This window comes from Rhynchophorus ferrugineus, unplaced genomic scaffold (assembly GCF_030347505.1).
Source record: "Rhynchophorus ferrugineus isolate W39M unplaced genomic scaffold, kcgeb_rfMv2 rfM9, whole genome shotgun sequence".
NCBI classification, from domain to species: domain Eukaryota; kingdom Metazoa; phylum Arthropoda; class Insecta; order Coleoptera; family Curculionidae; genus Rhynchophorus; species Rhynchophorus ferrugineus.
The window spans coordinates 30,959,619-30,976,082 of NW_027472588.1; the positions used below are offsets into that span (position 1 = coordinate 30,959,619).

Genomic DNA, 16,464 nt, shown 5'->3' on the forward strand with positions numbered 1-16,464 from the left:
GGCTTCAAGGCATTTCATTACATCAGGATTATATATTTTTTCACAATACAGCCAGTTTACTGTATACCCCGTCGTTACTTTAAGTATCCATAATTTTTATGACGGCAGCGCAGAGCATCTGATAAAGTGCGGTTAAACACAGACTAGTAATTAGGGCAGGATGTTATCTATCTGGCTTTCTGTTACCTAGATGTTTTAATAGCAAGTCCGCTGCCGGGCCTGTTCCATAAAAAGATATTATATTTTTCCATGTTTCATCCTACGATCTTTAGTAGGCCAAATTGAGGAAATTAAAAGATAAGAAGACGAAGAAGAGGAAGGCTATTATTTTTGCCACTCCTATGCTAATTTAAAAGCAATTGCTTTCAACAAGGATGTTTCTTGACATTTTTCACTGTGGACTACAAAATATACGTGCGTCCATAATTTTAAAACGTTCTTAATTAAAATGCTAAAATTATGTTTAAAGTAAAAGTTTCACAAGTTCATTGTTATGAATTAATTTAGCTTCACACTGTTCCCACACACCATCAATATTAATCAAAATGCATTTTCGAAAACATGTTTGTTTATTCAGATTAAAACATCCAGCTTTTATATTGATATAATGAGAGACGAAAATAACAATTTTATTCATTAACTTAGAATGTGCTATAATGGCTCATTTTTGGTAAATCAATATAATTCTATAGCACTAAATAAATGTTCTTAAATACTTTTATGATCTTGTGCATAGAATCTATTTAAATCGAGTAAAATCTTATTTTATAGCAATGAGAAACATATATACTTAATATTGAGATTAAACTTTGTTAAAAAAATATTTTTGTTAAATAATGTATTTATTTGTTATTTATATATATTGTTAAATAATGTATTTATATATATATATATATATATATATATATATATATATATTTTAAAGTCTCCTTGTACCAATTATGGGTTTATCTGGATTGGGTCTAAAGTTTAACGTGGGTTCCGAATCTCCTCAGCATTAAGCCCATCGACTGGCAAGCGATGAAATTTAGAAATCATCCCAGGACACAGCCGGTCTTACCCAGCCTCGTTACTAGCGTGACTGGGATCATTTTCCTTCTCGAATTTTACACTCTTACCTAGAATATTAAAAATTTTTAAACAATCACTAACATAAATTTACGACCATGCCCCAACAAGATTCGAACCCGCAGCTATCGCAACAGTAGGAGGACCGTCCCATCGCCTTTACCACTGCGCCACCAAGCCGGCAAAATAATTTAATTAAATCATAATATGTCTCAAAATAAGACTCACATTTTCGAATATAAAATATTATGAAATTACTAAATTCGAATACGAAAAATTTATGAAAATGGTCTTTCTAATAATGTTATCATTTTGAAATTATTATTGCTATACCTAATCTGCATTATTATTTTAAACGGTAAATTAGCAGCAGTATAGGCGTCGGTAATACTTCAATCTAACATTCCATAGTATTAAACATTTTTCTCCAATACTTGTTTAATAAAATTATTGTTATTGCTATACCGTCAAATCTACATTGTATACATAATAAATCAAGATCGTCTCGTTGATCTATTATTTTCTTAAATTATATTTTGGATCGGCTTGGTTCGCGCAGTTTTCAAGGTGACAAGGGTCTTTCTGGTGTTACAGTAGTCGCGGGTTCGTATCCTGCTGGTATATGGTCGTAAATTCATGTTTATTGTTGTTTGTGAATGGGACTATCCTTAAGGCAAAAGTACATTATCCGACAAGGAAAATGGTCCCAATCAGGCCGGTATGCAGACTTGGTAAATCTAGATGACTTCTAGTAGGATCTCCTAGTTGATCACTCGCCAGGCAGTGGGCTTAATACCAAGAACCATTGTTCAGAGCTGACGTTAAACAGTAGGTGCAGTGCAGATAAATCTTAGTTGGTAGAAAGCAGGAAAAAATCATATTTTGTTTTGAGATATTTAAACAACTTTGTTATCAGGTTTCTTAGATGTATTTCACAGTTATCATCAGAATATTATTCGTCATATTTTATTTAGAGTATATTTAAAAAAAAATCTAACCTGGCGAATATAATTAAAACAGCGAAATCTCACACATCATGGACGACCTGGTATATGGCTTAAAGTTACTCCATATACTATCCCTTCAAACTGTCATTTGTCCCGGCTTTTGCAACTTCCTTAATGGATTAAATCTGACGTCAAAAGAAGTCTGAAAAAAATCCCTTGTCTCAGTTTTTCGCCCAAAAAATCCAGAAGTTTTACACTGGCGCAATAATGGTTCTATCAGAAAAATGGAATAAGATCATCGATCAAAACAGAACCTACTTGATATAATAAACACGATTTTCATTTTAAGAATGTATATATTTGCGACGAGAGAACGTGTAATTTATTTATATTTATCAGTCTCACAATATTTGTTCTATTATTGTACTAAAACCCAGCACCAACGCTTTGTATAACTAGTTTTTTTTTACGCTATTTTATTACGTCAGACAGTTTCAACATTGTTACTGTTCCAGATGGGCTACGATGTAAATTTTTTGCTATTAGAATGTGTGAAGCATTATAAACCTGATCTATCAAGCTATCGTGTAAAACGCTGTGTACGTTTCAGCTCGAAATATATTACTGAAGCAAACGTTAGCACAATAAGGAGATAAACTGCTGACGTGGCGGCTAATAAATTTTGGAGAATGTGCTGCTGTATGATATATATTTTCTATAGAGTGGCGTAAAATAAAAGGTATTTAAATTGTGCACGTAGCTGTAGTTGGAAACTAATGCCATCATCAGGGAGATGATTGGTATCGCGCTTTAAATTAATCTTGCCTGACTGAAGAATTCATGCATATTTTTTCATATTATTATTCATAATTTATACGTCTAGGATTCTCCCTTTCTCTTAATTAGATTTTTCTTTCTTTTTTTGAATTATTAACAGCAAAACCGATATCACTTTGGTTGTTTTTGATCCATTTTGATACATTTAACCAGTCAGGAGCTGAAGGAGCTTAAGGACGAAAACTTATTTTGTATTTAAAAATACTATTCTTCTATACTTAAAGTAATAAGTAACTAAAATTGAAAATGCAAAAATAATTTAATATTCTAATATTTGATTGCGAAACCTTAATTATATCCGGCCATCTTCGACGCCTTGATTCAATTAATTAGCTTATTAAATTTTACGGAATTTCGATCAAAGCTTGTGACTATGCGAAAATTAATTATCCTTACTTATAATTGTGTTGGCTCCATTTTGTACAACAAAATTTTCGAATTTAATTCGTAGATTTTCAATGGTGGTTAAATCTGGTTCGTGACCTCCTTTAACCCTTGCTTGCACATATCATAATTTCCTCTATCAACTGAGCTTGTGTATTTTTTTAATTAGGTTTTTAATGGCAAAAAAGTGCAACAACTTGTGACAAATAACAACAATATTTTATTTGTAGTTTTTAGGGTAAACCATATGCTTTGCTCATTTATACAGGGTTTACATACAAGAGAATATGTTAGGATTAACAAAATTTAATCAAGACCAACCAACATTCAATTAAATTCATTTTTGTTCTAATATAAAACAGTACAGTAAATATAAACAATATTGTTTCAGTTCTTGTTGCTAACGCAATTTATTTTACCTTTATATAAACAAAGTATTTATCATTGGCTAATACTTAGAAATTTAATCTCTGCTGTTTGTCGTAATATACCTCCATCATCCTTTTCATTTTATCCATCAAGCATTATACTTACCATCAGTCATTAAAGCGTTTCTCCTCGTAGTTCCTTAAGAGGCAAAAAGGTTTCCTTCTGGATAAATATATCACATTTCCTTTGTATATTTTCGTCTTTGAAATAAAGAGAACGCAAAACCAACGCTGAAAGGCATCTAACGATAATTGAAATGAAATGAACATGGACTTAGTGGCGAACTAAAAACGGTATCGGTAGTTAGCCAATGATTGATGTTCATTAAGGTGATTATTAATCATAAATGTTTCATGTTTTGTTAGTAATTAATCTGGTCTGAATAAAAAAAGTTTTTTTACGAGTATAGAAAAACGAATATCGGAATATTCATTACCTAAACTAAGCAAATGTTACAGTTGTGACCTTTGTGAGCGTTCCTGTTTGTATTAAATTAGTCAAGTTCCTTTCTGATTGGTTGGAGGACGTAATATTTAAAATCGTCAATATTCATTATAACAATATAATTAATGTATGCCAACAAAAATATGAAGACTTATCAAACATTACTAAAATAGTATATTTCACTCATCCAAATCTATCAAAAACTCAATGTGACATCAGCTGGTCAATGTTATGACTTCTGTATTTAAATATGTGCATAGAATTTTGTTCACGAAAGAGCCTTAGAAACGAACAATCATTAGTAGCGAAAGAAATAGCTGTGCAAAAAGGCTTGAAAATGCGATTACTGATTTTTTGAATATTTCAAAATAAGTTTTCAAAGAAAAGCTGAAGCCTCTTTTGATGATAAATACAAATCGTTATGGGAAAATTTTAGATGTATTATTCTTTAATTAGAGTATATTGATGAATAAAGCTGAAGTTTGGCTAAAAGTTGTTTTATTACCTAGGAGAGATACTTGGTTAGATGCGGAGAGAGGTGTTATATTAGTTAAACATCTCGAAAACAGGAAAACAATAAATATGGAACGGCCAATTTAATGGAATTATGGGAGATATATTCCAAAGTCAAAGAAAAATTAAAAATTACAAGGCATTTGTCATTCGTCTTCACTTTTGTCTTCTTTATTAGCTTTGTCTTCTCTCAAAGGTTTTTAAGTTAATGATAATCTCTTTACTGTCCGCTAAAACCTTCCTCAATAGAACATGGATTTAATATTTCCTGATAATCGGTTTCATTCAAATCTTCGGCTTGCATTTCGGGCGCCATTTCAATGTCACTTGATTGATATGATAATGTCACTTGATGCAAAGCGATATTTCCATTCTTTTTCTATTTATTTATTTACATTATTTTATTTATTATGATACAGTGCCATATAAAAATTGAAATACATTAAATTATTTCGTACTTCCTTCACATGTCGTGGTTGTAATACAATGTTCGTCACAAATAGGGTTCTTTATTCGTTCTCTTATTCTTATTCTCTTATTATTAGTTCTTATATTCGAACATATCTTTCTAGTTTAACGTATCTAGATTTAACAGCATATTGGTGTTCCTATTAGGTCCACATCTCTCTCGAACAATATTACGCCTCCCAGCTTGATGTTCACTTGGTGATGTCGCAGCACACTGGGTACCATCTTTGCTGTCATTCCAGATGCCATCGCTTCTACTTCACTTTCTTCATCCTCATCCTCACCATCTACACTTTCTTTGCCTTCATCTTCCTGGGCCTTATCTTCATTATTGAGTGCAATTTCATCATCTCTTATGAATAAAATATACAATTTTTATAACATAAAATACATTATAACTATCAACGTACACAAGAGAAAATCGAAATGTTAATTGACAAACCTGTATCATCACAATCCGAAGCTGCCGCCTGAATCTGGGGAAAATATTTATCATCACTACTATCCAACACGCAGTTATCATCAGATTCTTCTGCTTCGAATGTTTTCTCCAAATTCTTATTACTCTGAGAGCGGGTGACTCTATTGTAAACAATTTAAAATTTGTTTGTTACTATTTTTTTTAATATTGAAGACAAAAAATTAATAATTTACTTGAAAATAAAACAATTAAATCTCTCCTTACCGTCTAAAAGTCGATGAATCAGCCATTGTATTTAGATTAAATACAATTTTTTTATTAATATATTATTATTATATTATATTTTAATATATTAATAATGTTAATAATTAATATTAATTTTGTATATTTTCTTTTCATTTTCAGTGTATATTTTATAGTCTGTTCACTAAGCTTAGAGAATAGAAAAAATAGAATTTCAACTGAACACGTTTCTTTCTTTTCGTATGAGAAGGGGAAGGGAAAATCTCAGGTACCTAAATATCGATTGGCTTGGTATTCCGCTATTGTTATTTCTATGAAGACTATAAACTGTGTCCCTATAGCTATTTCATATGCCACATAGTCAGTTTACACAGAAAATTTTTATTCAGTACACTAATGACTTGTACATCTGCCTATATAGGTGGGTACCCCGGTACCCGGTCATTAAACGAATGGTGAAAGTTTGGTCATTGACCGGACGGTTAAATAAAGTAAATACTTTACTTATTATGGAACGAAAGTATTTTTTAACAAAAATCGAGAGAGTAATGGAAATATTACCTATTATTGCCATAAAAACAGTCAAAAATATTTTACTATTTATCATTTTTAATTTTAATATATATATATATATATATATATATATATATATATATATATATATATATATATATTACATACAAATCTATATAAGCATTAATTGAGTACATTTTTGGCAAGGTCGCGGCTAGGATGACTGAGTTTGAACGTTAAAAATCGGTCGAATGGAACTAGTAGAATCACAAAATCAGTCGGACCGAAAATAGCGACTGAAACAGTCACTGGTAGAAAGTAGTAAAATCAGTTGAACCAAAAATAGCTACTGAAACAGTCGATAGTTGATTTCAGTCGATAGTTTCCAACACTAATTCCTCTTACCGGTTCAACTTCAGAAATTCTAATAGCAGCTTCAGTCCATGCTAGCGATACTCAAGAAAAAGTGACTGGTTTTGCGAAAATATATTTAAGCCACTAATAGTGAAAACAAATATAAGGGAACCGTGAATAAGGAGCTTCTGCTGTATTACATTTATGTTGGGGTTTTATTGTCCCCATAAAACTAATTAGGCCCCATCTTGATGGGTTCTGCCACGTGGCATTTAAATATAAGATTTTTTACTAATGTTTTATTATACAGTGTTCTTTATAACCGGTAGATTCCGGTTTTAAAAATATTTGTCTAATTGTTTTTACAACTGAATATATTTTATTGTTTCTTATACCTTTCAATTATGGACAATTTTTCAAAATTAAATAAATATTTTTTAATTTTCAAGATAGAAGTAAAAAAAAAGCATTAATTTATTGAAAAAATATGGAAAAATATTTATTCTTATTTACTTATAGTTTTGCTCGGTGCTTTACTCGTCATTTCCAGATATTATTCTTTTATGAGTTATTTTATTTGCACATAATTGAAGCTTCAGGAAATTAACAAATGAAAGGGCCTAAATAAAAGTGAATAATTATCTATTTAGGTACAATAATTAATAATGATATATATTGAATATGTTACAAAATAATTTTATGAAAAGATTGCACACAAAAGACATAAAAGACAGCACATTGTTTCTTTCAAAATATGTGTGTCGGATCTAATTCACTTTATTTATGAACAAATATATACACATAATTGATACATTCTACTGTAAAGCTACTGTGTATGATTCTACTGAAATACTACTGCGGTTGAAAAACAGTAAGACATTTGTGCTGTTGTTTGTTATGACTTCTTCCTTCGAGGTCAAAGTACTAACAATGAGTGTTAATTGAGTCTTACGTCAGTTTGCGGTGACGAATTATAAATATATACATATAAATTTTGTATTTTCATCACCATATCAGTACAGCCTTTCAAGAGAGTATTCAGATCACCTCATCCAGAAAAATGCCCTATTTGCTTGATTCATCTCTGTCGGGCTTCTGACATATTTTAAATATATTAAATTTGTATAATGAAATGTAATTGTTCTGTAATATACGCAGAACCCACGCATATAAAACAAACACATAACGCAAAAACAGTAAATAAGTATAATAATTTTTGATAAACAATAAAAACCTTGTCTTTTTAAATAATTCCGAAGTAACATAAGTTATTTCAGGCGATAAAATTACTGTGCCCTTTATTGTCATTTTTAGTACAATTCATTTGGAGTTAATGAATGTTCCTGTCTAACAATTCGTAAAATCTTGCTATCAATTTTTGAAGAAAATTACAAATTTGTGAAACGTTACAGAAGCATAGCCGTCCTGCCAGACTATAAATAAAGTTCACAATTACAGGTCCGAGTTGAAGTTTCTATAACTATTCCAACTAATTTGTCAGCATTGTTCGGTCGCTGCATCGTGTCATATTCCAGGAGCATTCACTAAAAACAACCGAAAGCCTCGAGGAATTCTCGCATGACGCGGCAACGTCGCCGGCTTGGCGCCCAAACTCCTCCCGCTGTAATCGTAATTTGTCAGTGTGTCTTTGGTGTTCGTGCAGTAACGTTCTCCTTTAGAAGTCCGCCACACGGTGTTGCGTGCTCGCATTTATTTTGCCGCGGCGGTAAAAGGCAACGTCGCATTTAATAATGTTTAGATGTGTTAAAAAATAATTTTAAAAATTACTCGATATACAAATATATATGAAAGGGATTAGTGCCAACTAAATAGTAAAAAATAAAACATCAATTTTTCTGCACAACTATTTTGGTATACAGGAAGAATTGACGAGGAAACCGAAAACTTGAGCTTTTTTCAGAGATAAGATCATGATGAGACCTTCTGATGGTTAAAAGAGCATAATACCCTTGAACCTCATGAACCATGAATTAAAATATTGATAGCTCAGCATAAATTAATATTTCAAGTTATCTTATAAAGCCAAAATATCAAATAATGTGCATATAAACCATATTGTATTAGTTACATTGTTTCTAAAATATTACTAAAACATTTCTTGGCAACCCAAGACAAAATTCTAATAAAAAATTGGTGATTTCTCTGGTGAGCTCAAGCTTTTTTTTTTCACTTAGTTTAAAACAAATTTAACTTCCCCCATTTTCTTATATACAATATTCATGGTTCCTCCACGTCAGATTTTTTCTGACAATAATAAATCAGGTAGTGGATAAAACAGAAATTATAAAAATTGCCGAAGACCTTAAAAATCCTTTATTAAAAGTTGATCCATAATAAAGTGAGGAAGGCCCTGGCTTCGAATAAAAATTCAATAAAAGCGCCATAAAAATATTTGGCGAAAAAAATATGAAAAACCTTTTAAATCCAAAGGCTTGTTAATTGAATATTAAATTGTTCGAGTGAATAGTTGATATTGTTCTGTTTTATGTGAATATCTTTGGCCTAATTTGGACGTTAAATTGTGAAGAAAATATTTTTAATCAAAATAATTTGATCGAAAATATTTTGCTGCAGAAATGCTGTTTAAAATAGTGACTCTTTGTGTTGTTTTACACTGATGCAAACGTTTATCATGAACAGACACTAACAACGAATTTACTATTTTGCTATGTTTTATAACCTACTTCCCCGTCGATTAATATAAATCGAAAATATTAGTGAAATCGTAGAGTGATAGATGCTAAATAGAGGTGTTAAATTTGTGATATGCAATGTGATATCTCCTGGGTGATGGTTGATCCTTTTAAAGTATTTTGGGTATTGACCAACAGCACTTATATAGGTAGGATAAAAATCAAAATTACTGCTTTCATATTATATGATGTATTGGAATATATAAATCGTTATTCCACAATTGTTATATCTTTTTTTGTATATCCATAATAATAAAAAATGATTTCCTTGATACATAATTGAAGCCATATTATAACTTGAAGCAATTAATTTTTGTACTAAAAAAGTAACAATAAGAGTTAGTAAATCGGATTTATTTTTTTTTTAATTTAAAAATACGCTTAAAATGAGTATTTCGGAGGTTTTCCGGAAATATCTTGAAATCTCATAATTTTGCCATATGTTATCTTTTATAATTAATAATTGTAAATATTTTTATGTAAATACCTTTTTATACAAATGGAATTGGAAAAGGCTGTTAAAATCTGTATTAAAGATTGATTCACAATACCCCTAAAAACAGTCCCAAATCCCTGGAGGAAAATTGAAAAAGCCTTATAAAACCGTAAAAATATTATATTTGAAGGATATAAATGTTTTATTGTTTACATCAGTCAATAAAAATACCATGTCTAAATAAAAACAAACTGAATGTTGTCTTGATAACTTAATAAATATTTTATACAAACATAATTTATGAAAATTACTTGTTATTTGACAAAAAGTTAATATGTAAATAATTTATAAAAATCCAAAAATTATTAAATAATCATTCTCAACTTTTTCTATTGTAGTTATAAAATTGTATTGCAACACTGGCAAAAATATATTCAAAGTATAATATTATGATATGAAATACTGAGTTGTTATAATAAAAACAATATTGGTTTTGTTATTAACTTTATTTTTTATAAAGAATATTTGAAATTTTAAGAAATATCATTTTCTCGATTGATGGTTTTCACAAAGGTATATCGACAAAAGACCAAACACATTTTTATCGTTTTCTAGCGAAAATATAAATCTACAAGTGAAAACATATGACTTCATTCAAGCCAGATATCAATGAACGTCATCAATAAAGCTCAATATATATTATTCAAAGCAATTAGCTTGCTTTCTTAAGACCAACAATTTGGCATGATGTTTCACATATGGCACAAAACCGTCACTGCATATTATAATTGAATGGAATTTGTATACTTGAATTCAGAAGCGATATAATATTATCTGTTGCATAGGGATGAAAAGCGATCTACAGTATTCAGCAGATTTTTTAAATTAATCTCCTAGAACGTCAACAATCTGCCCGTGGGCAATAAGTGTTATTATATGATTTCAGTTATATAATATAATATAATTATCCTGACATATAGTAGATCACTTCAGTAAGTGATATTATTCTAGATACTATTCTAACTTATTTTAAAGTCTATCCTAACTTATTCTAAAAACTATTCTACCTTATTCTAGAGATTGTTAAATCTCACTCTGTGTTCGAACCAGTTCGAATGGCAGGTTGCGTTTGAGCCTACGCACTTCACTATCATCACGCACATTTAACTGTTTGGCGAGTGCATTGGGATGCTCGGATTGTTGGAAACATCAAATGGGGCATCGACGCAACACGCAACACTTTATTCTGGAACCTTTAGAGGATATCTGTGTTAGATTTGCTAGTAGTAAATATCAGCCAATACATTTGGTTTAGTTTAAGCCCTGCTTGCGTTTTTGCAACTAAATTTTTTTTCTGTGTCAAACGTCGATCAAAATACATTCCCAGATATTTAATGTTGTTGGTTTCAGCATATTTATCCCAATTATCTTAATTGACACAGAATTGCCTGGACAATTTTTTTACAGAATATATTTTAAAAACTATGAGAAAGAAAATAATGAGAATATGTTATGGTTAACAATTAACAATGAACAACCTATTCAATGATATTTTATAGCGGCAAGTAAAAAATAAGGAATAGTAAATATGTTCATATTAAAGTTAAAAAGCAAATGTCAAATAATTCAAAATATAAGGTATATAAGAGCGTAAAAGATAAGGAGAATTGAAATATTGTTACATTCATTTGCATTTTTTCTAGCAAATAGTAGATGACAGTCTTGTGATATACAGCTTTGAACAATTTTATCTTTTTCATTCATTACATTATTATTTTGTTACGATGGACTACTACATGATGAGCATCATTACCTCCAGGACCTGCATTACAGACTATGTGGATATTCACTCTAAACATCACATTTCATGCAATAAATTTATTCTAAAACATCTATATAGTTTTGGTTCGAATCTTAAGGGGGTTTTTGAATTTGTTTATGAAGAATTATATGAGAACATGTTTCTTACACTATCATTATGGCACCCGTCACTATAATGTGGACAAAATTAATAAAATAATTTAAAAAAATAGAAAAAGAACTGAGAAATTGGAATCTCTTTAGGAAATTGAACACTTTATGCAGCTTTGGACAGTTTTATCCTGTTCAAATTATTGGTAATTTGACAACTATAGCTTTATAGTTTATGCGTATACACAAATTGATGTACATGTGTAATATATAACTTATATTTCTCTGAAATAAGGATTTCGATAAAATATATATTAGGTGTACAACTTTGGCCGATAAATTTGTTTACCGATATTTTCGAAAATCGAACGCCATTAGGGTTAACTGGGTGTAATGAATTATTTCAATAGCTTTCTATGATTGGCTCTTATATATACACATACGTGTCAAGGATATTGTAATTATTTAAATCTCAGGAGAGTAAAAATTAAGGAGGACTGCTTGAAGTTATAAAACACTTCTCAAAAATAATAATTTTAGTAAGTTTAATATATTTTAGATCAGATTAGCAAAATCAGCTTTAATTTAAAAAAAATCAGATTTTATAAGCTATATTTAGCTGGCTTGGTGGCGCAGTAGTAAAGGCGATAAGACGGTCCTCCTACTGTTGCGATTGCCGTGGGTTGGAATCCTGCTGGGGCATGCTCGTAAATTTATGTATGTGATTGTTTAAAATTTGTGACTGTCCTAGACAGGAGTGTAAAATCCGACAAATAAAATGAACCCAGTCACGCCAGTAACCAGGCTGGGTAAGACCGGATGTCTTCTGGGATGATTTCTAAAGTTGGTCACTCGCCAGTCGGTAGGCTTAATGCTGAGAACCGTGGTTCGGAACCCACGTTAAATTGTAGGTCCAGTCCGGATAAACCCCTAGTTGGTAAAAAGATACTTTAAAATATATTTAAAGAAAAGCTATATTTATTTTGAATTTTATAGAATTTAGTAGTACAAGCAGTATTTTTAGATATTTTTTTTAGAAAAATTGGCTGCATTTGTTGCAAAAGCATATTGATATATTTAAAAATAACTATGGATATTTTTTATTCTTCGATATATCGATATTTGCCTCCCAAGCTCTAATCTGAATCTATCAAGATTAAAACAAAACCACTCTCAACGAGCATCACGCTTAAACTCTCGAATTGCAGCTTTAATGATTGAAAAAAGTTTGATCGATAGAAACTCCCGAACATTTCCTATTACTATTACCCTACTGTTTCAAAATAATTGTTCGGTTTGATAACATTATTTGCTCCTTTCCGGGATACAATAGGCATCGACGGAAGTTCCTTAAAGGACAATGAATAACATTGTAACCAGTATTCGTCGCTAATGGTTTGTTTTAACATAGTTCAAGAATTAATGAGGCCACCGATCAGATCTTGTATATGTTTCAAAGTTTAGCTCCACTTCGCTGGTGTAAAGTTTCACGTAAAGTTCTTCAGTAGATATCTTATGACATTTCGATGTATTATTTTCGCAAAATTTAAATATTGCTTTTGGGCATCATTTAACGTAGAGGGTCTTCTAGATAATTTAATAACTTCATCTAATATTGGGTTATCTGTCAGTAAACGCTTATATGTTTTCCTATGCAATTAGTAATAAAATTATAAATATTTTAGCTGTTTGCATAAATAAACTTAAAATGGTATAAATATGGATAGACAGATGTATAACTTAATTAGCGCTTCTTTGTATTACTACTATTGTCACGTTAACCGTTAACGATAACCTTATTTAGAGTTTGATGACTTATTATGTATTTATTTTGACTTAATTAGCGGGTACGTCATATTTTATCCTTGATGCTCCCTCCCTTGGGTTCTTTGTGGTGTGGTCTCTGTTTAATGGTGGTTCTTGTCTCGACAGTAAATTTCTAATTATTCGTGATTTCCAGAGTTTTAAAGGGCAATGTTTGTATGGTTGTTATTAGAATCGAGGATTTTATATCGGGTTGAAATCTCGATATATTGGGTACTAGCCCTTCGCTCATTCATCTTGTCTCAGAATTTGTAATATCACACATAATTTTCACTAATAAGTCGTATTAAATACTACCTAAAATATCTCTCTACTTTTTGAAGTATTCGTAAACCATACAAAATAAATATATATAATTAATAATTGTATATTAATTTTAATTGTATATTAATTGTAATTGTAAAGTATAATATTATAATATGAAATACTGAATTGTTACAAAACCAACATTGATTTTATGAATTAACTTTGTTTTTTATAAAGAAAATTTGAAATCATCTGCAAACATACATAATTCAGTGAGAAAATTTTAAAAAAAGGTCATTTTCTTGAATGATATTCGTAAATCATATAATTTAAAGAAAGCTAAGTTTGTAAATTATCTTTATTAAACTATATTTTAGAGGGGTATATCTATTACATTTTAAAACTATATTTTATTGCTTCACTAATTTTATTACTACATTACTATATCTGTTTGTTCGTAGCTCCTGTACACACACTTCCTAATTTTTTATGTATTTTGTTGTCCAGTAATGCGCCATCTCAGAAAAAGGAATTTAGATAATCGACAGAGGATTAAATTGTTGGTTTAAAAGAGAAGTATAAACATGAAATATGATGACAGAAGACTGATGAGAAGAGTGATGAGAAAACCATATAAAGCATGAAAGAGCAATATGTAAAGAAATATCGTTAACAAGCTGAAAATTATTTTTTTTTGAAGAAGTAGCTTAATAGGATATTGAAAGTAGATTATAAATTTAATTGCATTTTCTTCTTGTATTTAATGTTATATTGTATACACTTTTGAGTAGTTTTACCCTCTTCAATCAATTGAGCATTGATATTGGTTTAATGTTTTTATGAGCTTCTAAATAGGTGACTAGCCTAGATAAAAGACTAAATAAGCTAAGGTGGATTAAATTGGTTGGTAGAGGTGAACCTGAAGGTTGTTGAATGTTGGTTTTGTGCTACAGAAACATTGTATATGACAACAAATTGAAAATATTATGATATAAATTGATAATAATATGAAGTAGTAATTTTGAAACTCAGTGGTAGTTAACAATATTATTTCACTACCTTTATAAGATTCGTTAGGAAATTTAATATCTGTCCAGGATATTATAATATTATTTTAGATGAGGTTAGCAAATGTGTGATATGATGAAAAGTGTACAGTAATTAATTTAATAAGCCATATTTATTTTGAATTTTATAATAATAATCCATAGTAATTTTGTTTCGTAACATACGTATTTTTAATTATACATCTTTTTGTCTTTTATGTTATTTTACCGAATATCCAACTCCAAAATCGAAATAAAATTTAATTTTCCGATTTTATTACGAATTATAAATTCTTGCATCCACATAAGAGCACGTTATCCTAACATTTTAAATTAAGTGGATTTTCAACACAAAATTGTTTCAATTGTTCAACTCCAATATAAAATATGTATATGTTAAAATAATAATAGTTTGCTGTCCACATTTCCAGCGAATGCTAGACCAATTTTAATGAAATTGCAGTGTTAACAATTGGGAAAAAGGCTGATCGGTAGAAATTCTCTGCTATTTTCGAATAATAATGTGGGTAATTATTCGCTTTGGAACAATAGGCGTTGCAGAAAGTTGCTTAGAGGACAGAAAATAACAATGTTTGTCGCTAATCGCTGGATTTAGCGTAGTTTAAGAATTAATTAGACCACTAATCAGGTTCTGAATACGTGATACAGATTACGTAGATGCTCGGTTATTACTGTTAAGTTCTGATATAATTTAAATTCGATGGTAAACATCTCAGAACTTAAAATATACCATTTACACTGAATGTATCTGAATAGTTTACGCCAAAACATCCCAAAATAAATATATATTTAAAACATACTTAATTTATATTGATTTGTGTTCAGAAATCTGAAAATTCAGAAATTATGCTGATTAACTATTATTATATTACTAATTTAACCAGATGTAATGGTCATAAAAATAAATATCCAATTTAGAACCGTTTTTATTTTTAAGAATAGGAAAACATATTAACTGAATGAATCTTTACTGTAAATATATACTTTCGACCTAATTTCATTACAAACATCATTAATCAATCACTTTAACCGTGGAATTTAATAATTCATGATAAATGAAACCTGAGGGAAAACGTTTTGTTCTTAATATGGTTAAACATGTTTACAATTTTCTGTTATTATATCGACGATTTTCGTGTAAATATAGCGAACTTATTGATTTATATGTTCGTTTCGAGCTTGGACGATATTAGATTGCTGTTAAAATGGTTCTATTTCTGTAAGTTCTCGCAAGAATATCTTTGATGGGGGTATGTTTCTCTAAGATAAGATCATGTTTTGCGCCTGTTCAATTAGGATCATATTCTGAAAGAGCTTTAATGCTGATATTAATTGTCAAAATTATTAATGTCTTCATAGATCTATTTTAGAGGCCAATTAAATAAAACTGGCTTGATTATCTTCTCTTTAGTTCTCTAAAAGACCAACAATACTTTTTAATATATTTAATTCAAAATCAACAAACATTTTAAATATAACTTAAATTCTATTAATAGCAATTTCATCTGTTTATTTGTTTAATATTTTACTACTATACTTACGGTCACTATATTATTATTGTATTTTGAGTATCAAGTAATAGACTACATTTAAAAGTAAACATAACAAATCTCCCACTAATGCTAAATATCTGAAAAAATTAAAG

General features: G+C 29.7%; 1 protein-coding gene across 1 annotated transcript in view; it reads left to right on the forward strand.

The window, feature by feature from the left end:
• CadN (neural cadherin) overlaps window positions 1-16,464 on the forward strand; it is a 953,627-nt gene that overhangs the window by 631,025 nt on the left and 306,138 nt on the right. The gene's annotated exons all lie outside the window — the stretch shown is intronic.